The 5,000-nt window shown below is 53.3% G+C and overlaps 1 non-coding gene across 1 annotated transcript in view; it reads right to left on the bottom strand.

Moving 5' to 3' along the window:
* Positions 1 to 784, bottom strand: part of LOC126434975 (small subunit ribosomal RNA) — a 1,910-nt gene extending 1,126 nt beyond the window's left edge. The window contains exon 1 of the ribosomal RNA XR_007579632.1: positions 1 to 784. This exon is cut by the window's left edge and continues 1,126 nt beyond it. This is a non-coding gene — a ribosomal RNA (small subunit ribosomal RNA).
* Between the last annotated feature and the right edge of the window lie 4,216 nt (positions 785 to 5,000).

Here is a 5,000-nt window from a genome sequence, read left to right as displayed (position 1 = left end):
GTCCGCCTCGGGACGCACGAGCACGCACGAGGCGCGTCGCACGCCTTCAGCTCGCCCCACCGGCAGGACGTCCCACGATACATGCCAGTTAAACACCGACGGGCGGTGAACCAACAGCGTGGGACACAAATCCAACTACGAGCTTTTTAACCGCAACAACTTTAATATACGCTATTGGAGCTGGAATTACCGCGGCTGCTGGCACCAGACTTGCCCTCCAATAGATACTCGTTAAAGGATTTAAAGTGTACTCATTCCGATTACGGGGCCTCGGATGAGTCCCGTATCGTTATTTTTCGTCACTACCTCCCCGTGCCGGGAGTGGGTAATTTGCGCGCCTGCTGCCTTCCTTGGATGTGGTAGCCGTTTCTCAGGCTCCCTCTCCGGAATCGAACCCTGATTCCCCGTTACCCGTTACAACCATGGTAGGCGCAGAACCTACCATCGACAGTTGATAAGGCAGACATTTGAAAGATGCGTCGCCGGTACGAGGACCGTGCGATCAGCCCAAAGTTATTCAGAGTCACCAAGGCAAACGGACCGGACGAGCCGACCGATTGGTTTTGATCTAATAAAAGCGTCCCTTCCATCTCTGGTCGGGACTCTGTTTGCATGTATTAGCTCTAGAATTACCACAGTTATCCAAGTAACGTGGGTACGATCTAAGGAACCATAACTGATTTAATGAGCCATTCGCGGTTTCACCTTAATGCGGCTTGTACTGAGACATGCATGGCTTAATCTTTGAGACAAGCATATGACTACTGGCAGGATCAACCAGGGAGCTGCGTCAACTAGAGCTGAGCAGCCGGCCGCCCGGGAGTGTGTCCCGGGGGCCCGCGCGAACACGCAAGCGTCCGCTCAATTATTCTGCAAACAGGAGGAGGCTGAGCTCCCCTGCACCATACACCTCGAAACCCTCTCAGGTCCCGGCGGCGCGCAGCGCCGTCCTAAGTACTTGGTCGGGTTCGAGAGAGGCGCAATCGCCCGGAGTTTGGCGAGTAGACGCTTTAGGTGCGACCACCCGTGCTCCCAACTGAGCTTGCCGCTGCCGACAGAGGCCCGGGAGCGTGCTGTCGTGGCATTGCCGGCGGGAGACAACACGCGCCACCTACGGTGACCGGCAGCTCCAACGCCAGCGCCACAGAAGGACAAAAGCCCCACTTGGGTGCCGAAGCGAACTCTCCCAGCACAGCGCACGCGCCAACACGTCCGCACAGCTGCGATACAAACCACCTGCGAGAACCGCAGAGGCGACCGAGCAGCAGACGGCGTCGCGGCGCCGAGCGCCGGGCGGCGGCGCATCCTCAGCGCACACAGTCCTCAATCGGACCAGCACACTGCAGATGTCCACCGCGCTTCGCACCGGGCCCGCGAGGACCTACTTTGGCCGCACGGCGCCGCGTGCAGGGTGCGCCGGCGCGCAGCTGCGCCGCCTGCCGCCTCCGTCGGCCGGCGCGCCTGCCACTGGCCGCCCCCACCAGCCGGCTGTAGCGCGTGCGCCCACGCACCGCGCGGCCAGCACGCCGGGAGGCCCCCCCTCACCGGCCGGGGACGGTCCCACCCAGCCACCGCCGCGTATCGCTTCACACCCAGATGCCATTCACGTTCGTGGGCATGGTGGGTATCGCTGGAACAACCGGTTGGTAGCTCAACCGATCGTCGCCATCACTGATTCACCTCTAGCGAGAACAACCGCACCACAACGGTTTACCAGTTGTTCATTTGCGTAACGTCACCAGCAAACGTAGGCGTCCATCGCCATTTGCAAATTCAACGATTGTTGCATGCCTGTGTCAGGTGTCACGACACACTATGTCTGCCCACATACATGCAACAACATGTGCACGCTTCGCGAACACGTGGAAGGTGGCCCCCGTACGTATGCGATGTCCATTGCGCGAACGACTGTCAACCGGCCTCTGTCGCATGTCGCAGATGTGGAACGCAGTGCACCATGCTATCACGGTGTGTGAGAAGAGACGACTACGTCTGACAACACGCGCCACTACATCAACAGACGGCTCATGCTGATCGCCATCCAGGGCATACCACACTGCAATCCAGCTCTTATAGGGCGACGACACGTAGCTGAGTGCACAACATTTGGACCGCATGGTTCGCCGTTGTTGGCGCAGTCGTTGTACGGTCACATGTACCACGATGTATCATTCAGTACATGAGGACCAATGTGCAGTACAGTGTGTGATTTGGACGTACAACATCAGCGGACAGTTGACACAGGCCGTACCACAGCGTAGGCTAAGTGCTTCGCCATGCGAATGCCAATGAACAACTGCAAATGCCAATGAACAACTGCAAATGCCAATGAACAACTGCAAAGGGCATTGAGCATGTACGTCCTGCTGCCATCCACATTAGTGTATAGCTGCAAGGTGTTTAACATGAAGCGATACACTGGGGACCGGGCAGTGCGAGTAGCAAACTATATTGCGGGGGTTGCAGTTAGGCAACACTACACTAATTTAACGCGTCGTATGACAATTACAGAGCAGGTTAAGGCCCAACGTGTGTCGGGTTAAGGCCCAACGTGTGTCGGGTTAAGGCCCAACGTGTGTCGGGTTAAGGCCCAACGTGTGTCGGGTTAAGGCCCAACGTGTGTCGGGTTAAGGCCCAACGTGTGTCGGGTTAAGGCCCAACGTGTGTCGGGTTAAGGCCCAACGTGTGTCGGGTTAAGGCCCAACGTGTGTCGGGTTAAGGCCCAACGTGTGTCGGGTTAAGGCCCAACGTGTGTCGGGTTAAGGCCCAACGTGTGTCGGGTTAAGGCCCAACGTGTGTCGGGTTAAGGCCCAACGTGTGTCGGGTTAAGGCCCAACGTGTGTCGGGTTAAGGCCCAACGTGTGTGGGGTTAAGGCCCAACGTGTGTCGGGTTAAGGCCCAACGTGTGTCGGGTTAAGGCCCAACGTGTGTCGGGTTAAGGCCCAACGTGTGTCGGGTTAAGGCCCAACGTGTGTCGGGTTAAGGCCCAACGTGTGTCGGGTTAAGGCCCAACGTGTGTCGGGTTAAGGCCCAACGTGTGTCGGGTTAAGGCCCAACGTGTGTCGGGTTAAGGCCCAACGTGTGTCGGGTTAAGGCCCAACGTGTGTCGGGTTACGGCACAACGTGGGTTACGTTACGGCGCAACGTGGGTTACGTTAAGGCGCAATATAGGTTACGTTAAGGCGCAATATAGGTTACGTTACGGCGCAATATAGGTTACGTTACGGCGCAATATAGGTTACGTTAAGGCGCAATATAGGTTACGTTAAGGCGCAATATAGGTTACGTTAAGGCGCAATATAGGTTACGTTAAGGCGCAATATAGGTTACGTTAAGGCGCAATATAGGTTACGTTAAGGCGCAATATAGGTTACATTAAGGCGCAATACAGGTTAGGTTAAGGCGCAATACAGGTTAGGTTAAGGCGCAATACAGGTTAGGTTAAGGCGCAATACAGGTTAGGTTAAGGCGCAATACAGGTTAGGTTAAGGCGCAATACAGGTTAGGTTAAGGCGCAATACAGGTTAGGTTAAGGCGCAATACAGGTTAGGTTAAGGCGCAATACAGGTTAGGTTAAGGCGCAATACAGGTTAGGTTAAGGCGCAATACAGGTTAGGTTAAGGCGCAATACAGGTTAGGTTAAGGCGCAATACAGGTTAGGTTAAGGCGCAATACAGGTTAGGTTAAGGCGCAATACAGGTTAGGTTAAGGCGCAATACAGGTTAGGTTAAGGCGCAATACAGGTTAGGTTAAGGCGCAATACAGGTTAGGTTAAGGCGCAATACAGGTTAGGTTAAGGCGCAATACAGGTTAGGTTAAGGCGCAATACAGGTTAGGTTAAGGCGCAATACAGGTTAGGTTAAGGCGCAATACAGGTTAGGTTAAGGCGCAATACAGGTTAGGTTAAGGCGCAATACAGGTTAGGTTAAGGCGCAATACAGGTTAGGTTAAGGCGCAATACAGGTTAGGTTAAGGCGCAATACAGGTTAGGTTAAGGCGCAATACAGGTTAGGTTAAGGTACGACATAGGTTAGGTTAAGGTACGACATAGGTTAGGTTAAGGTACGACATAGGTTAGGTTAAGGTACGACATAGGTTAGGTTAAGGTACGACATAGGTTAGGTTAAGGTACGACATAGGTTAGGTTAAGGTACGACATAGGTTAGGTTAAGGTACGACATAGGTTAGGTTAAGGTACGACATAGGTTAGGTTAAGGTACGACATAGGTTAGGTTAAGGTACGACATAGGTTAGGTTAAGGTACGACATAGGTTAGGTTAAGGTACGACATAGGTTAGGTTAAGGTACGACATAGGTTAGGTTAAGGTACGACATAGGTTAGGTTAAGGTACGACATAGGTTAGGTTAAGGTACGACATAGGTTAGGTTAAGGTACGACATAGGTTAGGTTAAGGTACGACATAGGTTAGGTTAAGGTACGACATACGTTCGGTTAAGGTACGACATAGGTTAGGTTAAGGTACGACATAGGTTAGGTTAAGGTACGACATAGGTTAGGTTAAGGTACGACATAGGTTAGGTTAAGGTACACATTGTTGTAAGGAAAGGTTTAATGGGGGGGCGGGGCGGCCGGTTTGTTGATTGTGATTATAGTAAGTGGATGCCTGCGGCATCATCTGATTTGCCACGTCAGGATGCACCTTTGGCTCATGACAGGCGGCGCTCTCATTCCATGCTTGTGGCAGACCTGTGTCTTTCATTCCTGCCATTGTTTGTGTGCTGTGAGAGGAGGCAGTATTGTGATGTTGGGTGCACCCCTGTGTAGGACATGTGTGGGTGTTGGTGGCTTGGCTGAGCAATGGTGGTTGTCGGGTGGGTGGGATATTCTGTTTTCTGAGTGGACCTCCCAGTCTGGTTATGACAGTGTGGATTGTCTAATGTGGCGGAGAGGATGCACTGGGTGTTGTTCCATGCTGGTGCTTACATATTGTCTGTGTGCGTGTTACAGGGAGAGAGTAGTGCGTGATAAGGGTGTGTGG

This window comes from Schistocerca serialis, unplaced genomic scaffold, assembly GCF_023864345.2.
Source record: "Schistocerca serialis cubense isolate TAMUIC-IGC-003099 unplaced genomic scaffold, iqSchSeri2.2 HiC_scaffold_1196, whole genome shotgun sequence".
Taxonomy (NCBI): Eukaryota; Metazoa; Arthropoda; class Insecta; order Orthoptera; family Acrididae; genus Schistocerca; species Schistocerca serialis.
The sequence above is the reverse complement of the archived record's forward strand: the minus strand, read 5'-3'. Positions and strand labels throughout refer to the sequence as shown.